We start from the raw sequence: 22,850 nt of genomic DNA, 5'->3' as shown, positions 1-22,850 counted from the left end.
TAGATTCTCGCTGTAACACATCAAAGGAGACTATGACAGGCTGGGGAAGACACTTAAGGAAATGGAGGCTCGGGTGATCTTCAGTGGGATTCTACCTGTCCTTAGAAAAGGAGAACGAAGGTGAGGCAAGATGATGATGATCAACAGATGGCTCAGGCAGTGTTGCTATAAGGAGTGCTTTGGGATGTCTGACCGCTGGGAGGCATTCATCGACAGAGGACTGTTCTCTTGGGATTGATTCCACCTGAGTAAGGAGGGAAATAAACTTCTGGGATTGAGGTTGGCACAATTCATTAAAAGAGCTTTAAACCAGGAACTCGGAGGAGAATGTTGGGAGACACTCATGTATTTTCCACCTCCGATTTTCACATTGAGAGGGAGAAAAATCAAGTAAGAAAGGATAGAGCAATGGAGAATGGAACAGCAATGAGTAGAAGAATGGACATTAAGAGGAAAGATTATTAGCTTCACTGGTATCGGCACTATCAGATATGCAACTCTGGCAGGAGAATGACTGTACCCAATCGGGTGAGGAATGTAGGTGAAGACAAGCAGCAACAGTTCAGATGTTTGTACACCAATGCAAGGAGCCTGGGTATCAAAACGGAGAAATTAGAACTACTGGTGCAGGAAGTGAAAACAGATATTATAGGGGTAACAGAAACATGATGGAATAGTAATCATCACTGGAGTACAGGTATTGAAGGGTATGTGCTGTTTAGGAAAGATAGAAATAAAGGCAAAGGTGGTGGAGTAGCATTGTGTATTAATGATGAGGTAGACTGCAAAGAAATTAGAAGTGATTGAATAGATAAGACAGAGTCTATTTGGACCAAAATCACTTTGGGGAAGAAAGCTACCAGAGGTTCCTCGGGGATACTGCTTGGGGTGTGTTACAGACCACCAGGATCTGATTTGGATATGGATAGAGAGCTCTTTAATGTTTTTACTGAAATAAATACTACTGGGAATTGTGTGATCATGGGAGACTTTAACTTCCCAGATATACATTGAAGGACAAGTGCTACTAATAACAGTAGGGCCAAGATTTTCCTGGATGTGAAAGCTGACCGATTTCTTCACCAAATAGTTGCTGAACCATCAAGAGGTGATGCCATTTTAGATTTGGTATTGGTGAATAGTGAGAACCTCATAGAAGAACTGGTTGTAGAGGACAACCTTAGTTCGAGTGATCATGAGCTAATTCAGTTTAAACTAAATGGAAGGATAAACAAAAACAGATCTACAATAAAGGTCCTTGATTTTAAAAAAAGATAGCTTTAATAAATTAAGGGAATTAGTTTGGGAAGTGGACTAGACCAAAGAATTCAAGGATCTGAACTTGGAGGAGGCTTGGAATTACGGTTAAGTCAAAGTTTCAGAAGCCATCTGGAGCCTGCATCCCAAGCAAGGGAAAAACTGTAGGGAAGTTATGCAGACCAAACTGAATGAGCAAGCATCTTAAACAGGTGATTAAGAGAAAGCAGAAAGCCTACATGGAATGGAAGAGGGGTGGCTCAGCAAGGAAAGCGGCCTCCTGGAGGTCAAAAAATGTAGGTATAAAGTGAGAACTACCAAAAGCCAAGCAGAGTTGGACCTTTCAAAGGGAATTAAAACTAATAGTAAAAGGAAAGAAGAAGTGGGACTGCTAAGCACTGAAAATGGGGTGGAGATTAAAGATTATCTAGGCATGGCCCAACACCTAAACAAATACTTTGCCTCTCTTTTTAATGAGGCTAATGAAGAGCTTAGGGGTAGTGGCAGGGTGACTAATTGCAATGAACATATGAAAAGTTGAAGTTACCACATCCAGGGTGGAAGTCAAACTCAAACATCTTAATGGGACTATACTAGTGGCCTAGAAAAATATCCATCCAAGAATATTAAAAGAACTGGCACATGAAATTGGAAGCACAATGGCAGGGATTTTTAATGAATCTTTAAACTCAGAAGTCATACCATATGACTAAAGATTTGCTAATATAGTTCCTATTTTTAAGAAAGAGGGGGGAAAGTGATCCAGGCAGCCACAGGCCTGTTAGTTTGACTTCACTTGCATGCAAGGTGTTGGAACAAATTCTGAAAAAGAAAGTAGTTATGAACACAGTGGTAAATAGTAATTGGGATAAAATACAACATGGTTTGACAAAAGATAGATCGTGCCAGACCAACCTGATCTCCTTCTTTCAGAAGATAACTGATTTTTTAAACAAAGGAAATAAGTAGATCTAATCTACCTGGATTTCAGTAAGGCATTTGATACAGTTCCACATGGGAAATTATTAGTTAATTGGAGAAGATGGGGGTTAATATGAGAATTGAAAGGTGGGTAGGGAACTGGTTAAAGAAGAGACAACAACAGGTCATACTAACAGGTGAACTGTCAGGCTGGAGGGAGATTACTAGTGGAGTTCCTCAGGGATCAGTCTTGGGACCAATCTTATTTAACATTTTTATTACTGACCTTGGCACAAAAAGTGAGTGTGCACTAATAAAATTTGCAGGGGATGGCACAGAGTTGGGAAGTATTGCCAATAAAGAGGAGAACCGGAATATCCTACAAGAAGATCTGGATGACCTTGTAAACTGGAGTAATAGAAGTGGGATGAAATTTAACAGTGCAAAGTGCAAGCTCATGCATTTAGGGACTAACAACAAAAAATGTTGCTATAAACTGGGGATTTATCAGTTGGAAGGGACAGAGGAGGAGAAAGACCTGGGTGTACTGGTTGATCACAAGATGACTATGAGCCTTCAATGTGATGGGGCTGTTAAAAAGGCTAATGCAGTCATATAATGCATCAGGCAAGCTATTTCCAGTGGAGACAGGGAAGTGTTAGTATCCTTATACAAGGTATGGGTGAGACCTCATCTGGAACACTGTGTGCAGTTCTTGTCTCCTGTGTTTAAGAAAGATCAATTCAAACTGGAAAAGGTGCAGAGAAGGGCTACTAGGATGATCCTAAGAATGGAAAACCTACCTTCTGAGCGGAGACTCAAAGAGCTTGGCTTGTTTAGCTTAACCAAAAGAAGGCTGGGGAGAGATATGAGCGCTCTCTATAAAGTCTATGAGTCTGGGCATCTACTTAAAACTATTACAAGAAACACACATTTGACTTAAATTGAGTCAGGCACCAGATATTACATTGGTAACAGATTTCCCTAATACAAGTGATCAGAGCCTTCAATGGGTGACTTGCTTAATAATACACTCTCAGCACAAACAATCAAAAGAATAATTGTTCCTGCTAAAATCCGTGAATGTTTGGGATTCACAAACATTTTCACAACTATCCAGCACTTGCCTGAATACTCAAAAATGAATTAACTTGATTATTAGAAACATAATGAATTGGATGTGCTGCTTTTATTCACAAGAGTATTTGAATCTTTTTATTTTCTTTAAAGTGACTGAGACTAGTCCTCAGAGCCTTTAATTTAATCTCCAGAAGAGAAGGTGGTTCTTGACACCAGAGCTAACCACTGTTAGTATATTCAAATAGCCTCACCTGAAAGTATTTAAAACTGTTTATGAGCGGGGCTGGCTAGGAATTTTCCAACAAAAAGATTTTTCATCTACATTAATTTTTTGTGTGGAAACATATCAGTTTCTAAACAACTTTCATTGGGAAGGTTTTTCATGTGCAGGAGGAAATTATTGGTCAAAGCCAAAGAGAGAGACAATACCCACCTGGTGGTAAGAGCACTCACCTGAGACGTGGGAGACCCAGCTTCAAGCTGCTGCTCTGAATCAGGCAGAGCAGGGAGTGGAATCTGGCTCTCCCACACTCCAAATGAGTGCTCTAACCCCTGGGATGTTCTGCATGGAGCTCAGGCCCCCACTCTAGGTTTTTGTGAAGAACTGCAAAAGGTCTTGGTTTTATCCAGCTGTGAAACAACAACAAAAAACCTACATTTTTGCAGGATGGGAAACTGTTTCCCACCTAGCTCTATTTATAAGATTTGTGTTTTTGCAACTGATTGTCTTCAGGTTCTCATTAATAAATAACTGCTCCAGGTGATAAACCCTCCTTCGAGCCACCTGCTGTTAACCTCCAAGAAAAGTATGTTGAGAACCTTGGTATATAAACCGGACTTGTCTTTGTTTAAGAAGGATGTGCTCTAGGCTAGTTAACTTCTTAAAATCAACACAAAAACCAACAAAGGGATCCAACTTTATGACTCTAGTGGTGAAGAGACTGGCCAAAGCATTCTGGATTAGTCACACTCCCATCCCTTTGGGTCTCAGTAGAACTAAATGGGCCAGAACAAGCATTTGATGCTGCCAACTTTAACTGGGTTATCAGGGTGTAGAACCACACAATTAAATGTGTAACTTCAAGTGCAAACAAAGCCCTAGGCATCAGTTAGGGATGAGGAGTACTCTTCAGGACATAAAACATGTGATGTTTAGTTTAATGTTCCACATTTGTTTGTTTTGCTTTTTGTAATACATTTCATACACTCTTTCATTTGCAGAAATTATTTTCGCCAACAATGGGTTGGAGTATTTATCCCAATTTTCTCAGTCACCGCCAGTTATTCGATCTGAATCTTCTCCCAGAAAAGACAGGTACAGTTTCGATATGCAAATTATAAAATATATGAACAGTTCTAATGTACAATAACTAAGTAATTCAAACACTGTGTAATGCTTGCAAAGTAAAATTGATTTTGTCAACTCGGTAATAGACACATGATAGTAATATTAAGTAAGATAGCACAGCCCTGATACAGGAAAGCACTTAATTCTTATTGACTTCAAAGGGACTTCAGCATATGCTTAATTGTAAGCATCTGTGTGATTTTCAAAAGCACATAAGTGATTTAGGAGCACAAGGATACATGTTCCTAAAGCACTTAGATGCTTTTGACAATCTTGTGCCTGTGCTTAAGTACTTTCATGAATGGGGGTCTTTTTCTGAATTGAGGCCCATATAATAGTAATGAGAAATAATGATCCTTTCATTAAAAGAATCAAACAATTGCTACAATAGGCCCGATCATAGTCCTTACGCATCCAAAACTCCTACACTAGTCAGTAGGAGTTTGGGGTGAGGGTGGGATCAAAGACTGCAGGATTATGTGGAATGAACAAGAACTTGTATCAAACTGCAACAATAAGTTAAGCATAAAGAATGACCATGAAAATTCATGTCTGTTGCTCAGTGTTCTGCGTGATTTGCCCCCTTCCTTCCCACTCTTTTCTGTGTGTTTGTGTCTGTCAGTAAATTTTTGGGTGGGATTTTCAAAGACACTTTAGGGGATTAGGCATCAAACTCACTGGACTTCAATGGCAGTAAGGCAACTAAAACCCTGAGAGCAACTGGAAGTCCCAGCCTTATCAAATGAGCTCCACCTTATTTTTTAAATTAGTCTTTCCTGTTCCCTATAGTGGGATGGAATATACTTGTGCACGCCCTTAGTATTCTTAGGCCCTGCAAACATTTACACACGTGCTTAATTTTGCATGTGACTGAATAGCCCCATTGGCTTCATTGGAGCTACTCTTGTTTTAACGTTAAGTACTGTTTACGGGGTGACTGGCCCCTTTAAAGGGAAATGGGCTCATTAATTTGTTAGTCTCTAAGGTGCCACAAGTACTCCTGTTCTTTTTGTGGATACAGACTAACACGGCTGCTACTCTGAAACCTGTTCACCTTGTGAGTTATCTGCTGCATGGGTGGCATGTGAACCCCCGTTCAGGGAGGCTAGCTACCTGCCCCACCCCTTTCACCCAAGGCCCTGCCCTCACTCCTCCCCTTCTGCCCTCCTTCCCCCCCCCCCCCCCCCCATGGACAGAGGAGCCCCAGCTGGCCTGGCCAAGCCGCCCAGAGCCCCAGCCCACCCACCTGAGCTGCCCCCGCCTGAGTCACCCCAAGCCCCGGCCCACCCATCTTCATTGCCCTGAGCCCCACTACAGCCTGGCCCCAGGGCCGTGGCAGAGAACATTAGCTCCCCAAACCTCCATTACCACCACCCATGATCATCTGCCTCTGAGCTGAGGCTGTTGGTTTAGGGGTCAGGTAAAACCCTGAAGAGCACCTGTCCTTATAAAAGCCTGGAAGAGAGGGGTGGATGTGTGTGTGTGTTCTGTTGTGAGACTCCGGGGGAGTGAGAATTAGTAGGAATCCCTGGGTCAGGACACTGGTTAAGAGCAGTGAGGGGAAAGCCTCTGGGAACTGTTGCCCTTGTTGGTATTTTGCCCAAGTTTCTGTTTAATAAATTGTTCCCTGAGGCAAAGGCCTGAAATAGACTCTGGGTTGGCATTGATCCTGGTCAGACAGCACAGAGGTGTACAAATGTATGTAAATATTTGCAAGTTTGGAGCCTTATAGCCTTGACTAATCAGGGAAACCCGAACATTTTGAAACATCCTCTAAAAAGACTAAATGTCAAGGACCTTATGAAATTGTACCTGTTGACGAGGTGGCAAGATAGCTAATAATATCCAGCAATGTAGTGTTGCCAATTCATGAAACTAGATGTTTTTCTTAAAGCCCCTGCTCCTGGAGCTGGGTGATCATTGGAAGATATTAGCTTTCATTTTCTTTTAAACTATATTTTGTGCCCACCTGCTTATGGAGAAAAACTTGAAAATGTAGCCTGAATATCTATTCTATATAGGTTTTTATACCATACTCATCACCTAATAGCTCAAAAACCAGAAGGCAAATAAAAAGAACCCACATTTTATTACTATCTTTTAAAGTCTTATGGTTTTTGAGGCCTGACTCATGATTTCTGACTGCTTGCAGTTGGCAACACAACAAACCAAAATATCATTTCTAAAATCGCATTCTTAAGGAAATCTGATTAAATTAAAACAATAGGAAAGGCTTTTTATTGAAAAAATAAGGAGGAAGACATCTGTGAAAATGAGTATTTTGGATGAAAAAATTGAGTCTGGTGCAACCTTACCTATGGTGCTTTTCCCACTTTACTGTAAGACATGTGGCGCAACCAATTTGCCAGGTGCCCAAGTGCTGAAACAACTTTGTATCTAACTTTAACATTTTTAATCAAAGTTAAATATAGGCAATCATATTTTCTTGGTATTTCTATCTTCATCTACAAAATGAGTAGAGGTTCTTGTTTGAGTTCCCTAGTAATAAAAGATGCAGTTTCATCAGATTTGTCTTCAGTCACTTGGAAAGGACAACTGCAGTCCACATTTTGGAACCCCGCAGGATACACTCTGCCCGTGGGCTGCACTGTTGGCACCTCTGTATTTATATTTATTTCTAAGCTTCTTGGGAAGGAAGGGGATTTTGCACTGTTGAACTGACTCTTTTCAGATAGAGGGGAAAATATTTAGAGGGAGCAGCTTTTAAAATTGTGTAGTTGGCACTGATGAGTTTAACACGATGCTAAAGTTTTGTTAAGCGATTCTAAGGAAGACGAGAGTCGTTTGTAAACAGGAATGAAAAAGTGTGTGAAGGGGGGAAACCTCTGTAAAGGCTACAGTGAATGTGGCTTATAACATTCTTTCACAGCTGCTAAGCTTGCCTTTAATACCCAGCAGAATGTTACATATTTTGAGAGCAGCTGGGTGGCCAGTAAAAGTTACACAGGCAGCAGCAGCCCTGATATGGGAGTAGAATGGAGGTCTTCGTGCAAAGCATTTTCAGCAATAACCGATCAACAGCCTAGGAAAACACTTACTGCATGGACATGCATTACAGTTTCAGTGAATAAAACAGTTAAAATTATTACAGAATGTGTTGAGGTCAGTAAGAGAATAGTCTTTTATTTCTACGTATCCTGTTCACATCCAGCACAGGTCAGTAGAAACCAAAAATCATCTAATCTTACATTGTTTGATATCCTGTGTGAAATTAGATGATTCCATTGGAAACTGGACTATGAGGCACAGGTATACACACTGCAAAAAACTACCCTCACAAATGGAACTAACTAAACTGCTTGTTGGCAGTATCAGGAGTGATCACCTCTAAAGAAATGCTATGTGAGGAAAAGCCCAATGCCTATGCAATAGCTGTTCTGTGCCTTAAAAAAAACAAACACATACACATCTCTCCACCAGGCTTCCAACCCAGTCACAAATTTTGGAAAAAATCTAAAACCTCCTGCTTCCGGCTTTAAACCAATCTCTAGCTATTAGAAATTAGGAAAAGACCTTCATAGGGGGGCAGATTATCCCACATCTGCCTGCAGTAGGGTTTCTTGATGTGGGGTTTTGTGCGTGTGAGATTACAAGTTTGGTTGATAAAGGTAAGAGTGTTGATGTAATACACTTAGACGTCTGTAAGGTATATGACTTGCAACCACATGATGTTTTGATTTTTAAAAAATCTAGAACAGTATAAAAATAACCTAGCACACATTAAATGGATTAAAAGCTGGCTAACTGATAGGTCTCAACATATAATTGAAATGGGGACTCATCACTGGGCAAGTGTGTTTCTAGTGAAAGGGGGAGTCCATCCTCGGAAGCAGTGACTCTGAAAAAGATTTGGAGGTTGTGGTGGATAATCAGCTGGATATAACCTCCCGGTGTGATTCTGTGGCCAAGAGAGCTAATGAGATCCTTGGATTCGTAATCCAGGGAATCTTGCATAGGCATATATAGGTTATTTCATTTGGCACTGGTGTGACCGCTGCTGGAATACTGTATTCAGTTCTGGTGTCACTGATTCAAAAAGAATGTTAATATATTGGCTTGATTACAGTCTGTAAGTGCCTACATGGGGGACAAATATTTGATAAAGGGATCTTCAATCTGGCAGAGGAAAGTATAACAAGAGCCAATGGCTGGCAGCTGAAGCTAGACAAATTCAGACTGGAAATAAGGATTAAATTTTTAATGGTGAGGGTAATTAACCATTGAAACAATTTACCCATGGTCATAATGTATTTTCCATCACAGGCAATCTTTAAAACAAGATTGGATGTATTTCTAAAAGATTTGCTCTAGAAATTATTTTGGGGAAGTTCTATGGCCCGTGTTATACAGGAAGTCAGACTAGATTACCACAATGGTCCTTTCTAGCCTTGGAATCTATTAAAACCTTCCTCTAATACACCTAGTGCTGCCCACTGTCAGAGAAAGGCTACTGGGTAGATAGACCTTGGGTTTGATCCAGTCTGACAATTGCTATGTTCTTATGTTACAGTCCAGCACTTTTTACAATCATAAAACTTGTTTTAAGCAATGTTATATTCATGGACTGAGACCATAGGAAGTATGGCCATGATTATAATCTCTCCATTAATGTCTGCATGGCTTCTATCTGAAAGAGGCACAATGGGAAAGATTTATCAGGAATCTCTTAAATACTCCATTGCATGGTTCCACCTTGTTAATTGAAAGCAGCTTGAAACAAAAACAGCTTTTCCCTAACAGTTGGTACTCTTTATCATAACAAGAATGAAACAGCAGCATATTGTTAACGCAGGAAGGAATTTGTGGTTTTCTCCTAATACTTTAAAACATGCTAAAAACAATACCTTTCTATAGCTATAAAATTAGTGTTTAGGAGAGACCAAGACGCATGTTTATAAGCATCACTCCAGGCTAGGCTCCTGCAGGCTGGAGTTAAAGGTGCAAAAGGGGACACTGCAAAAATTCATTGAGGCTTCAGAACTAGCCTAAAAATACTGAGCCTCTTCATTCTGAATATCTCTTTCCTTTTTCCAGTCTTACAGGACCATTCCTGATTACAGCTGAGCCACAATCTAATGCCAAGGATTGAAACTAGTTTACTTCAATATCACACTAGATCCATGTCATATAAAAATCAAGAGAATGGAGTCCTGCAGCACTGAGATGAGTCACTATCTTGTGATGACAAGACAAAGGTACTAACGTCAATCATTGAGAAATCCAGAGTAGATCCAGGTTCCAACTTCCAGAGGGGACGGACAGCAGAGAACAAAGGATCTGAGGTCTAGCCTGTGGAAGGGAGCTGAAACCAGAGTTGCAGCCACTGAGAAGGTACAGTCTGAGGGAGAGCCAGGATTTCAGAAACTGACAAGACTCTTCCAGTGAAAGGAATCCAGATACAGACATTTGATTTGGGTAAAATACAAATTGCATCTTTTAATTCCCAAATCAAAAAGCTCTAAGCTTCACATGCAAAACCTTTTACAAACGTAAGCCCACAAAAGCAAGGAAATGAATAGTTAACAAATATTACATTGCCCACATCATAAATAACACATTCTTACCCAGTATAAATAAATCCACATCATCACAACACAACACTCTTAACTCTGACCCACAAATTGTTGCATTTTGTTACTGTATTTTTTTATCTTTGGAGGGGAGGTTGTATCTAAATATTTCAAGGGATGCTGTTAAATAGAAAATAGTATAAGTTAATATATTTATAAATGAACAGTATAATTTTTGGTAGATAACAATGCTATTTCTTGAAAACAGATGGCGTTCAACAGAAACAGCACAGAATATCATTACTTAATGGTAAACTTATTTATGTATGTGGATTTACATGCGAGTCTGGGTAATGCATTATTAATAGGTACATACAGAGAACCCAATTCTTTGTTGTCTTGTGCCTTCCGTAGCCATTACCTCCATGCACAGAGGAGGTAAAACTCTACTAAATCAGAATAGTAGAATTTTACACTGACTCTGCACTCACATTGCGCAGGCAAAAATGGCCATGCAAAGTGCAGAACTTTGAAGAACCAGGTCGAGATTTTTTTCACACAAAGAGGATTTTTTTTATATTTTGGCGGTGGTTATATTTTGAGATTACTGGTGAAGAAATAGTGTGGATTTGGGGTCAGATTTAAGTGTGTTGTATTGAAATATCCATTTCTTTATAAGAATAACATGTTTGTTACATGAGTAGTACAAAATTTCTTGTTTTTCATAGAATATCAGGGTTGGAAGGGACCTCAGGAGGTCATCTAGTCCAACCCCCTGCTCAAAGCAAGACCAATCCCCAAATGGCCCCCTCAAGGATTGAGCTCACAACCCTAGGGTTAATAGGCTAATGCTTAAACCACTGAGCTATCCCTCCCCTGAGGTGCTTGGGGTTACACAGTGGGACAGTGTTAATACTAGAGCTGGGTGAACAATAATTTTTGGGAGGGTTGTAGAATAATGTATTTGAAAACCATAGTAATATCAGTACATTGGGTGACAAATATTATTCAATCAACTCTAGTAAAAGCTAGCATTATGAGCCCAGGTATCCTGACTCAGTCTAATGCCCTAGACCACAATGTCACCGTAGACAAGTCCAATAGCCTTCTTGAGCATCAGTTTTCAAATATGTAAACACATGAAAATACCTATGGATTCTTTTTATTGTGATGGCTCCTAGAGGCATCACCCAGGTCGGAACCTCTGTGCTAGCAATCGTATAAATATATAGAAGATGACACTCCAAGCCCTATAAATTGTACAGTTTAAAAGACTAGACATAACAAGTGGATGAGATGAAGAAGGGGTTGGGGTACGAGTTACAGACAGAGTAACAAATAATAAACTGTGTACAATTCTTAGCCAATCAAGAGCAATAATCACAATTTGCCATCTGCCTAGCTGTTATCAAGTTGTAGTTTATTGCATGCATTTTTGAAGAGGGACAAGTTTGGTGGCTTGATGGACTTGAACTGGGATTTTTTTTTCCAGTTATAATGGGTGGCCTGGTAGAAAGTGTGAAAGTGCTTGTCAGAGAAGTAGGCGCTTGAGGATGATGGAGTCTCCCGTCGCTTTGATGGAGGGGTGTTCAGATAGTATTGACTTAAGTTGTTGGTTTATTTGTTTTTATGGCTTCTCACCTGGGAAGCAAGTCCAACCCTGGATTTGCAAATGCAGTTGCAGGTCTTGCAAGTGTAGTCATTGTTGAGGGGCGGGTTTAAGGTGTTGGCCTTACAATGTGCTCTCTTCTCCTCCAAAGACCTCACATGCCACTCCTCAAAAGCGGACACAGCCTCATGGCACATACCTCTCCATCTGGGTCTGTCCAGTAAAATGAGTTCCCAGGTTTTAACAACTATCTTGGATGCTTTGAGGTTGATCTTCAGTGTATCTTTGTATAGGAGGATTTGTTAACCTTTAGAGCAGCTTCCCATGCTCGGTTGGCTGTAAAGCACCACTTTTGGTATATGTGAAGCCTCCATGCAGACCATGTGTCTGACCCAGTGAAGGGTCAGTGACGTTGAGTCCTGATCATCATGCTTTCAATACCAAGAATTTGGCACCTCTCAAGGATTTCAGTGTCGGGAATCCTGTCCTGCCGCTTGATGTTGTAGATGGATCTTAGGCAGCAAAGGGGAAGCTCTCCACCTGTTTGATGTGACATTGGTAGAGCATCCAAGTCTCAAAGGCATAGAGGAGTAAGGTGAGAACAACAATGTGGTAGATTTTTATCTTGGTTCTGAGGCAAATTCCATGCTCCCTCCAGAGCCTGTAGGTGAGCCTGCCAAATGCTAAGTTGGCCTTTGCCAGGCGATGAATGATCTCATCATCCAATATGGTGTTGCTGGAAAGTATGCTACCTGAGTAGCAAAATTTCATGACTGAATTGAGGGGTGTATTGTCAATTGTCACAATGGGATTATGATGCTAGTTATGCTGGTGCTCTGTTACTAGCCAGTACATGACCTCCATATTTTTCAGGCTGATTGTGAAAATAAAGCATTTTGAAGCATAGGCAAAGCAATCTATGAAAGCTGAATGTCCTTGAGTGTGTGCGCGCAATGAGGGCACAGTCATCAGCAAACAGAAGTTCTCTCAATAGCTGTTCATTTACCTTGATATGGCCCCTGAGTTGCTGTAGATTGAATAGGCCCCCATCTAATCTAAACTGGATGTATATACCTCGATCAAAGTCTTGGAATGAGAACAAGGGCATGGCTGAAAAGACAATGGCAAAGAGGACCGGAGCCATTACTCATTCTTGTTTGGCGCCGTTGATGACAGGGAAGGTTTCTGATGAGTCACCACACTCCATCATGCTATTGTGAAATGAGGGGATGACAGCAATTGTCTTCTCTGGGCAACCAAATTTATGGAGTTTCCATAGGCCCTCCTGATTCATCATGTCGAAGGCCTTGGACAGGTCAAAAAACACCATGTACAGATCCTTGTTCTGTTTATGAGCCTTCTGTTGTGTTTGTCAGGCTGCAATAATCATGTCCATGGTGCCATGGCCAGCATGAAAGCCATACTGTGACTCTGGATACACCAAGTCCACTAGGTAAGAGACAAGCCTCTGGAGGACAACCCATGCATGAATCTTCCCCACTATAGGCAGCAGTGAGATTCTGTGATGGTTGTCACAGCTAGATATGCTTCCTTTTGTATAGAGGGATTAGGAAAGCATCCTTATACTCCTGGGGCATGATATCCAGTTCCCATATAGTCTTGAAAAGGCTGGTGAGTTTCCTGACCAGCTGGATACCTCCACATTTGTACACTTCAGATGGAATGCCATCAGGGCCTGGAGACATGTCCATGGACAGGGGCTTGATGGCCTTAATAACCTCGTCTAAAGAAGGGTCCATGGACAGCTCCTCTAGGATAGGATGATGCAGTCATGGCTTCGTCATATATAGTGGACTGACTGTCCAAGAGACTTTCAAAGTGCTCTGCCTAGCGAGAGAGAATATCACTTTCATCTGTGAGCAGCTGGTTACCATCTGCTGTGAGGACAGGGGCTGTACCACTTGACTTGGGGTCATACGCAGCACGGAGACATTCGTAGAAGGCTTTCATGTCATGCTTGTCAATGGCTTCCTGCAGCCTTCTGCTCCCACCAGTGATTCTTCATTAGCCTTAATCAGATTTGTAGTGCATGTTTGGCCAATGGTACCTGGCCTTCTTCATTGCTGATTTCTTGTCCAAGGAGTAGAACTTGTGTGTGGCATGTATGGTCTCCTGTAGCTGGTCTGTTTCAGGATCATTCTCATCGAAACAGTCTTGGTGTTTCCACCTTACAAAGTCACAAACCTTGGATGCCGTATTATATGTCACATCTCTGAACTTCTGCCAGGTTGCGTCAATATCTGTGGAGTTCTCTGGGACATCAGATAACTCGGTCTCCAATGTCTGTACAAACTTAGCTTATTTGCTGGGGTCTTTCAGAGCAGCCACATTGATCTTCTGTCATTATTAGATAGCTAAATACTGTGTGCATTCAAGAATTTACCAGTGGTAAATATTATTGTCCCTGTTTACAGCTGGAAAAATAGGCTGAAAGAAAAAATTACCTGCCACGGGTGGGACTGTTTTCATCTAGTGGATTAGGCATAGGCCGTAGTAGTGAGTTCCTCTGTATTCTAATAGACAGTTTTCCCATCGTTTATGATATATTGTACTTTTCTTAAAGCTCACAATCCAGGATTCATGTGATTACATAAGAATGCAGATTTCTAGCCCTCACTGTGGCAGAGAAAAGCTTGAAAATATAACTTATAAAGGCTATGACACCAAATAAAAATACCTAAAAAGTTATTTTTAATTGAAAAGAATCTTGTGTTTTTTTAAGCCAATCTCAGGATTTTGGATGTTAGACTCATGATTTCTGAATGCTTGCGGTTGGCAGTACTGAATCTAGCCATAAGATATGGGTGAATGTTAATGAGAGGTGCAATTCTTGGGTTAGTTACTTTGATCTATTCAAAACCCCACATTTAAGTTCTTCCTTCCCCCACCCACTGACTGACTTGACTTTCTGGTACTTTAAAAATGGCCAGTAAGTCAAATTTTTATGACTTATGTGAGCTGGCTCCCCAACTGACAGATTTCCTGAAATTCCCCAAGTTTATCCTTTATAAAACAAATTCTAGTATTCGCTCCAATCATTGCCCAAAACAGAGCAACATCACTTGTATGCTAGCATGGTTTGGGCAATTACTCTCAAATAACGTTGCACACTTTTTAGAAGCACACACGGCTATTCCTTTGAATAAAGTAAGAGCAAGCTTACCAAAAGAGAACTGCAGCGGAACAAAAGAAACTGCTGCTGAGACAAAACTCAGAGATCATGCTAATGAACTGATTTCCAGGGCCAGTGTGGAATACAGCCCCCTTCATTATGTACTGGCAGAAGGAGCTCTCCTAATTGACTCTTACAACCTCTCCCTTTTCCTGAATCTGTCTGTGTGCAAGAGCAAAATAGGAATACAATTAAGTTTGGGTTCCTAGTATAGTGTAAACACCACTGGGCCCCAGCAATTAAGGGACAAAACAAGTCTTTCCAATAACTACCGGCAATTTAACTTCAGCTGACTTGTGTAACAGAAGCACCCTTTTATGTGAGCGTCTTTTCAGGGATCTCTTTTATTTGGGGACAGGAAATACTGTTTCTACCCATGTCCCAATCTATGTATTCCTCACCTTGGGGTTACCTTTGTTACTGCTAGACTTTGGCTATTTGGTAAATTGGGCTATTTAAAGCAAGTTGACATGCTGGCAACTCTATTTCCTTTTAATGTTACTACAGGCTTTCCCTTTGCCGAGGGCCCTGGTGCCTGTCCTACAGCAGAGCAGTTTAGCTGTGCTCGCCACTCGGTTGAATATGATCGTCAATGCCTTAATGCTGAGCTTAGGAGCAGTTTTGTGCAGGGCCGGCTCTAGGTTTTTTGCCGCCCCAAGCAAAAAAAAATTTGGCTGCCCCCCGTCCCAGCCCTGGGCTCCTCGCCGCACCCCCCTGCTGCCCCAGCCGTGGGCTCTCCCCACCCACCCACACCCCCTGCCGCCCCAGCTCTGGGCTCCCTCATTCCCCCCCACCATTGCCCCACACACACACCTCCTGCCACCCCAGCCCTGGGCTCTCTCCCCCACCCCCCACCTGCACCCTCCTTCCGCTGCAGCCCTGGGTCATTGGTAACTCGCTCCCATGGCAGGTCATTCAGCATGAATTTTAGATGTGCACAGAACACAGACAGGATTGTTTCCCATATGGTTACAGAACTGCAGTAAAGTGGAACAATTTTCAGCTTGTGTGATTGGAGGATATCTGGATGCATATTATAAGACTGTCCTACATAAATGAGGAAAAGTTGAGGTGCCTTTATTATTCTTTTCTTCCACTCTTTCTTTCTATGGGGAATTTGCCAATGCAATATCACTGTCTTCCTTTTAAACAAACAAACAAACACTGTTGAAAATAGCAATTCCAATCCTAATAACCACTGGGAAGCATTTCTTGCTCAATTTTATCCTACTTTTTCTACAACAAGTTACAGTGGATCAGTATATTTGATTTGGGAGAAATGAAGTAACAGCTGCCCAAACTGAGCTTGAGCACTCCTGAATTTTGAGGTGTTCAAATCTGGAAGGCAGGTGCTGGCGGGGGGGGGGGGGGGGGGAAGGGGACTGTGGCTCCGCGGGGGAGCACAGCAGCATGTATGTAGCAGTGTGTCTGGCGCTGTGCGGAGCCAGACATGCTGGTCTGAGTGGCACGGTAAGGGGCCTGGGGGGTTGGATGGGGCGGAGGTTCGGTGGGGCAGTCAGTGGCAGGGAGAATGGGGGGTTTCAGGGGTTGTGGGGGCAGTCAGGTTGAATAGGCATGGGAATCCTGGGGATTTGTCAGGGGACAGGTAGGGGGTGGGATCCTAGGGGGGAAGTTGGGGCGGTCTCAGGAGGGGGCAATTGGGGACAAGGGAGGCTTAGATAGGGGGTGGGATCCTGGGGGGCAGTTGGGGCAGGGGTCCCAGGAGGGAGTGATCAGGGGACAGGGAGCAGGGGGGTTGGATGGGTTAGGGTTTCTGTTGGGGGCAGTCGGAGGGAGTGGATGGGGGCAGGGTGGGGCTACCCTCCCTCCCCATGGAGTGTCCTATTTTTTGAATGTTAAAATATGGTATCCCTACCCTTCACAGTGCAGCTCTCCATTCATAGCAGGCTGTAGCATGAGGTCTCAGCTTCCCCACTCCCTCCCCCTCTTTTCTGTTGGTAGTGGCTGGGAAATGTAGTTCTTTCCCTGCTCCAGGGCTGGCTCTATAGGCAGGGAGCTAACCAAGGAACTACAGCTCCCAGGGCCCCCTGTTGGTTCTCAGCTCCCATCCTGGATCCCTGCCGCCCCTGCAAATGGGCTGCCCCAAGCACGTGCTTGCTTTGCTGGTGCCTAGAGCCACCCCTGGTTTTGTGTGCTGATTCTGGCAGGAGGGTAATATAAAGGTGGCAGCTATAAACATGTGCAGTGCTTGGGAACTAAATGTACAGCTTGTGTCTTATCATAACTCTTGCAAGTGTCAGAGTGTGTACTGTAATACCAGCAAGAACCGTCAATAAATCCTTCTTTGTCAGATAGTCATTGTTATTGTCCTGGCGACATAAGGTCATCCAAATAGCTGCTTTACAGACAGATAAAACTGTGGACCAGCTGGGAAACTCCATCAGCCTCCCTGCATTGGATATCCTGTAAAAATCTTCTTGCAAAAAAGGAGAATTTCTAATGGGAAGTCCCCCAACTCCAGAGATGCTGGGCCAGGGAAGGAGCTCCCTGATCTGCTATAAAAGCCCCTGTCAACATGTCCCTCCATGTGACTCAACTGGTCCTCTTCCCCCCCCCCAATCAAATCATCCTGTCACTGGCTGGGTCCCCATACAGCTGCCCCATTAGCAGTCACAGAGAGGACCCAAAGAAAGATGGTTCAGTGAAGCTGCACTAGCTCCAATATGGATTTCTGCATAGAAATCAAGGGGTTTTGCAAGGAAGAATGCCATGGAGTTCAGTCTCCACCTCTTTATCCACTAAACCCAGTGGAGTCCCAGGGAGGGCCTTCCATAGTGTGAAGGGGGAGCAGTGCCCCTGAGTCAGCACTTCCTCCTCTTACATGGAGAGGGGAGATCTGCCCATGTAAGGTCCCCTCCAAGCACACAATACTAAAGGCCTCCCTTCTTTTTAGTAAGGCGTTTGTTAATTTGGACCTTTTCGCTGCAAGGTGCTGAATGCCCTACAGTCTCAAACGTCAAGGATCAGGTCCTTCGAGCCAAGAACCCTCAATTTTCATTGGCTTCAAAGAGTGCCTTCAAAGAGTGCCCTGTGATTTTCAGGAATCAGACCTTTTGTGTCTTATTCATTGTAACTAATAATTTGCTATATAATTGTAAGCAGGGTCAGGATAAGCTCTACCCTGACATCTGGTGGTGAATTATGGCGAGGGTGGAAAAGAACTTCAGGGGCTGATCTTGTTTGCATAGGCACACCCACCCGCCTAGCCTGGAACAACAACTGAAAGTGGTTACTTTGGCTGCTGTGGGATCCCCAGTTTCTCTGTTATTGAGGCAGGAAGAATAAAGTGTTGTTTCCCTGATTCTGTGAATCAAGGCCAGTGGAACTATTGTATGACAGAAGGACTCACCAGTAACTAAGTAGCACTCGCTAGACAAGGGGCATGGGTTACAAAACCCAGTGAATTGAGAGAGGTTGGGGATAGGTATGTGTACCTGATGGTATGGGACCCTTTTGAGGGCCGGGAACACCAATTGCACTATCCCCTCTCTCCACTGTTGAATAGCAGAGCTAAGTTTGCTTCCATTAGGAGTCTAGCTAGAAGTTGCTGAACTGAATTCACTTTGGGCCAATGGTGCACCAGCACTGGGGCTCCCCTACTACAAGCTGAAATCACTAAAAGAGCTAAAATTTCTGAGCTGAGATCACTGAGTGCTGTGTTAACCAGTGGGGGAGCCTGAAGATATATTGCTAAGCAGCTGGCAGAGCCGAGCAGTTTTTGGGACGGTTGGAGCGGCCCATGGAACAGTGAGCGGAGCGGCGCGGAGCTGAGCCATTTGTGGGGGCAGCTGGAGCCGTTTATGGGACGGCTGGTGGAGTGGAGTGGAGTGGCTGGCAGAGCTGAGCAATTTGTGGGACGGTTGGAGCGGCCCACGGAACGGGAAGCAGAGCGGAGCAGTTTGCGGGGACGCCTGGAGGAGCGGAGCGGAGCGGCGCGGCTGGTAGAGCGGAGCCATTCATGGTAAAAGCTGCAGCAGAACTCCATGGAGAGGTGGGGCAGTTGGCCTCAGACCGCGTAAGGTGCCCCTTAACATCCCGTGTGCCCCCCCCCCCCATTTCCGCCCAGGTTGGGGGGGGTAAAACTCTGCAGATAAACTTTTGAACTCTGGGGTGGCACTGACCGGGACAGAGACTTTGGGGTGATTGGACTTAAGACCCTGAGGGGAAAAGGACACTGCCAAACTTACTTGGTGGTGGGTCTTTTGCTCACGGTTTGTGTTATGAATCCTGTTTGTGGTGTTTCCCCAACATAATGCCGCATTGTTTCCCTCTTTTAGTAAAAGGCTTTTGCTACACTCAGACTCCATGCTTGCGAGAGGGGAAGTATTGCCTCCAAGAGGCGCCCAGGGGGTGGTATGTAATTGTCCCAGGTCACTGGGTGGGGGCTCGAGCCGGTTTTGCATTGTGTTATTGAAACGGAACACCTAGATACTGAACCCGGCCCTTGTTGCCAATTCAGAGAGGCAGAAGGGTTACATTTTTGGGGGCTCGTCCAGGATATTAAAGAGCACCTTATGTGGTCCGAGGCCGATTTCTAAGGCGCTCACACCCAAATGCCTGGGAGTGCCTAACAAATATAATTGAATCAAGATTTCCAAATCATCTGCACGGCCTAATTTATCAAGTGTCCAATCTGGCAAAAATATTAATCCATCCGGAACCTTACACTTATTCTGCAGTTGAAAATTCACCTTATTGTGTAATTCATTTCTTGACTGGGGCTGAAAAAATGTGCACCGCACATTTTCTTCTTCCTTGATCCAGACAAAGTAACCCATCCCATAACAATATCAGACAGCGGAAGATTTTACCTTCTTGAATGCTTAATCACCCAGGGTGCTGTCCCATGTATAAGGTGAAGTATTTGACAGTGTCTCCCTTCCATTGAAGCCTCAGAATCTATGGTGATTCTTGCTCCAGGTGAGCACACCAGTGAAGGGGTTAAAAAACAATGATCAGCATACATTTAAAAAAAAATTCCCTTTGACTTCCGGAGACCTGAGGTTACCATAGCCTTACCTGGATCATAGGTAGAAGTGAATTTGATGGGTGTCATTGGGGATCCTGGTGGATAATCAGCTGAAAATGACCCCAAAAGGGCTAATGCTATCCTGGGATGCATAAACAGGAGAATCTCAAGTAGGAGCTTGAGACTAGTGTGACTGCTGCTGGAATGCTGTGTGCAGTTCTGGTGTCCACAGTTCAAGATGGATACTGATAAACTGGACGGGGTTCAGAGAAAAGCCATGAGAATGATTAAAGGATTAGAAAACCAGCCTTACAGTGATAAACTAAATATATTGAGCTCCTCGCGTCTAACAAAGAGAAGTGTAAGGGATGAATTGATTACAGTGACTCTGTAAGTACCTACATGGGAAATGAATATTTGCTAATGGGCTCTTGAATCTAGCAGAGACAGGCATAATGTAATCCAATGACTGGAAGTTGAAACCTATACTAGGGTTACCATATTTCAGCAAGCAAAAAAGAGGACGGGAGGAGCCCCGCCCTAGCCCCTCCCACTTCCCGCCCCCCCAGAACCCCCAACCCTCCCCCCGTTCCTTGTCCCCTGACTGCCCCCTCCTGGGACCCCTGCCCCTAACTGCCCCCCAGGACTCCACTCCCTATCTAAGCCTCCCTGCCTCTTGTCCCCTGACTGCCCCAACCGTTATCCACACCCCCACCCCCAGACAGACCCCTGGGACTCCCACGCCCCATCCAACCACTCCCCACCCCCTGACAGCCCCCCCCAGAACTCCCAACCCATCTAAACCCCTCTGCTCCCTGTCCCCTGACTGCTCCGATCCCTCTCCACACTCCTGCCCCCTGACAGCCCCCCCCCAGAACTCCCAACCCATCTAAACCCCTCTGCTCCCTGTCCCCTGACTGCTCTGATCCCTCTCCACACTCCTGCCCCCTGACAGCCCCCCCCCAGAACTCCCAACCCATCTAAACCCCTCTGCTCCCTGTCCCCTGACTGCTCCGATCCCTCTCCCCACTCCTGCCCCCTGACAGCTCCCCCCCAGAACTCTCAGCCCCCCACCCCCCGCTCCTTGTCCACTGACTGCCCCCTCCTGGGACCCCTGCTCCTAAGTGCCCTCCAGAACCCCACCCCCTACCTAAGACTCCCTGTTCCTTGTCCCCTAACTGCCCCCTCCTAAGACCCCCCCAACTGCCCCCCAGGACCCTACCCCCTACCTGTACCCTGACTGCCCAAAACTTTCTCCACTCCCCCCAAAAAGCCCCCCCCCGTTTCTTGACTGCCCCCTCCAGAACCTCCCTGCCCCTTCTCCTGCCCCCTGGCCCCCTTACCCTGCTGCTCAGAACAGGGTGTTGGGCTCTGTGCGAGCCGAGCCGGACACGTGGCTGCGCTCCCCAGCACAACAAAACCCGGTCCCTGGCCCTGCACAGTGCTGCTGGACCGGGCTGCAGGGGAGAGCTGCCGGCTCAGAATGCAGGGCGGATCCGGCTCCTCTACAGCTGCTCTGGAGTCCAGCCCGGGACTTTCCTGCAGCCCTCCCAGCCACTCGCTCTGCTCTGCCGGGGGAGGGGGGAAATCCCGGACATTTTGAGTTATTTACAAATTCCCCCCGGACGCTATTTTTAGAACAAAAAGGAGGACATGTCCGGGTAAATCCGGACGAATGGTAACCCTACCTATACAGATTCAGACTGGAAATAAGATATACATTTTATCCATGAGAGTAACTAACCATAGGAACAATTTACTGGCAACATGGTGGATTCTCCATCACCAGCAATTTTTAAATCAATCACAGAACCGTAGAAATGTAAGACTGGAAGAGACCTTTAGAGATTATCAAGTCCAGCCCCCTGTGCTGAGGCAGGACCGAGTAAACCTTCGCCATCTCTGACAGGTGTTTGTCCAACCTGTTCTTAAAAACTTCCAATGAGAGGATGCCACAACCTCCCTTGGAAGCCTATTCCAACCTATCCTTATAGTTAGAACATCTAATCTAAATCTCCCATATTACAGATTAAGCCCGTTACTACTTGTCCTACCTTCACTAGACATGAAGAACAAATGATCACCATTTTCTTTATCGCAGCCCTGAATATATTTGAAGATTGTTACCGGGTTAAAACACACACACACACACACACACACACACACACACCTTCTTGTATTTCAAAATATTTTGAGCTACAGGGGATTTGTTTTCTCCACTAGAGATGATTTTGTGTCCAAAAGGACACACATTTTTCCCACTCTTCTCTGAAATCCAGTGGCAGAATTTTAACAAAGGGATCCTAACAACCTTCTTTGGCACAGCAGCGTTGATAAAACCAGGGTCAGGTGGTAGGTGGGTTGGCATCGTGTATGGGGACTGCACAAGAATGTTCTAGCTTCTTAAGGAGCTAGCAACTGAACAGTCAGGAGAATAGATGTAGCCTGAGCTGAAAATCATGACCTGGATATGAACTTTCCCAATGCTTAAGGGTATTTGCAATTGGGGAATTTGGTTCAGGTCAATCTCTAGTCTGGAGTGATGGTTCCTTAATAAACTGAGAGAGCGCATATTGGATCTTTCTCATGAATGCTTGCCATAGGCGCACGTCTTCTGAACATGATACAGTAATTCCTGGGAGAACTTTAAAAATCTGGTCCTTAAAAGGCATAGGATAGACACCTACCAGTCAGAGCCGCAGCAGCTGCATTGGCAGCACTATCCTGCCACCTACTGGTGCATATGATGAGGTGACAGCTTTAGTTCAAGTAAATCTGAAAATGACTACAGGGTCATCAATACTTTTATTAGTAGTAGTTATTTGTATTGTGGTGGACCTAGAAGTCCCAGTCGTAGACCAGAACTCTATAGTAGTAGGTGCTGTTCTAAAACAATCCCTGCCCGAAACAGCATTAAAAGT

The 22,850-nt window shown here is 44.2% G+C and overlaps 1 long non-coding RNA gene across 2 annotated transcripts in view; it reads left to right on the top strand.

The window, feature by feature from the left end:
• The first annotated feature begins 3,779 nt into the window (after positions 1–3,779).
• LOC135982403 (uncharacterized) overlaps positions 3,780–22,850 on the top strand; it is an 81,493-nt gene continuing 62,422 nt past the window's right edge. The window contains exons 1-3 of one of the 2 annotated variants that reach the window (XR_010599750.1): positions 3,780–4,064; positions 4,480–4,573; positions 9,662–10,129. This is a non-coding gene — a long non-coding RNA (uncharacterized LOC135982403). Of the gene's footprint in view, positions 4,065–4,479; positions 4,574–9,661; positions 10,130–22,850 lie in introns of those variants that run through there. The other variant, XR_010599749.1, reaches the window with a different exon arrangement.

Source organism: Chrysemys picta, chromosome 3 (genome assembly GCF_011386835.1).
Source record: "Chrysemys picta bellii isolate R12L10 chromosome 3, ASM1138683v2, whole genome shotgun sequence".
NCBI lineage: Eukaryota > Metazoa > Chordata > Testudines > Emydidae > Chrysemys > Chrysemys picta.
The sequence above is the reverse complement of the archived record's forward strand: the minus strand, read 5'-3'. Positions and strand labels throughout refer to the sequence as shown.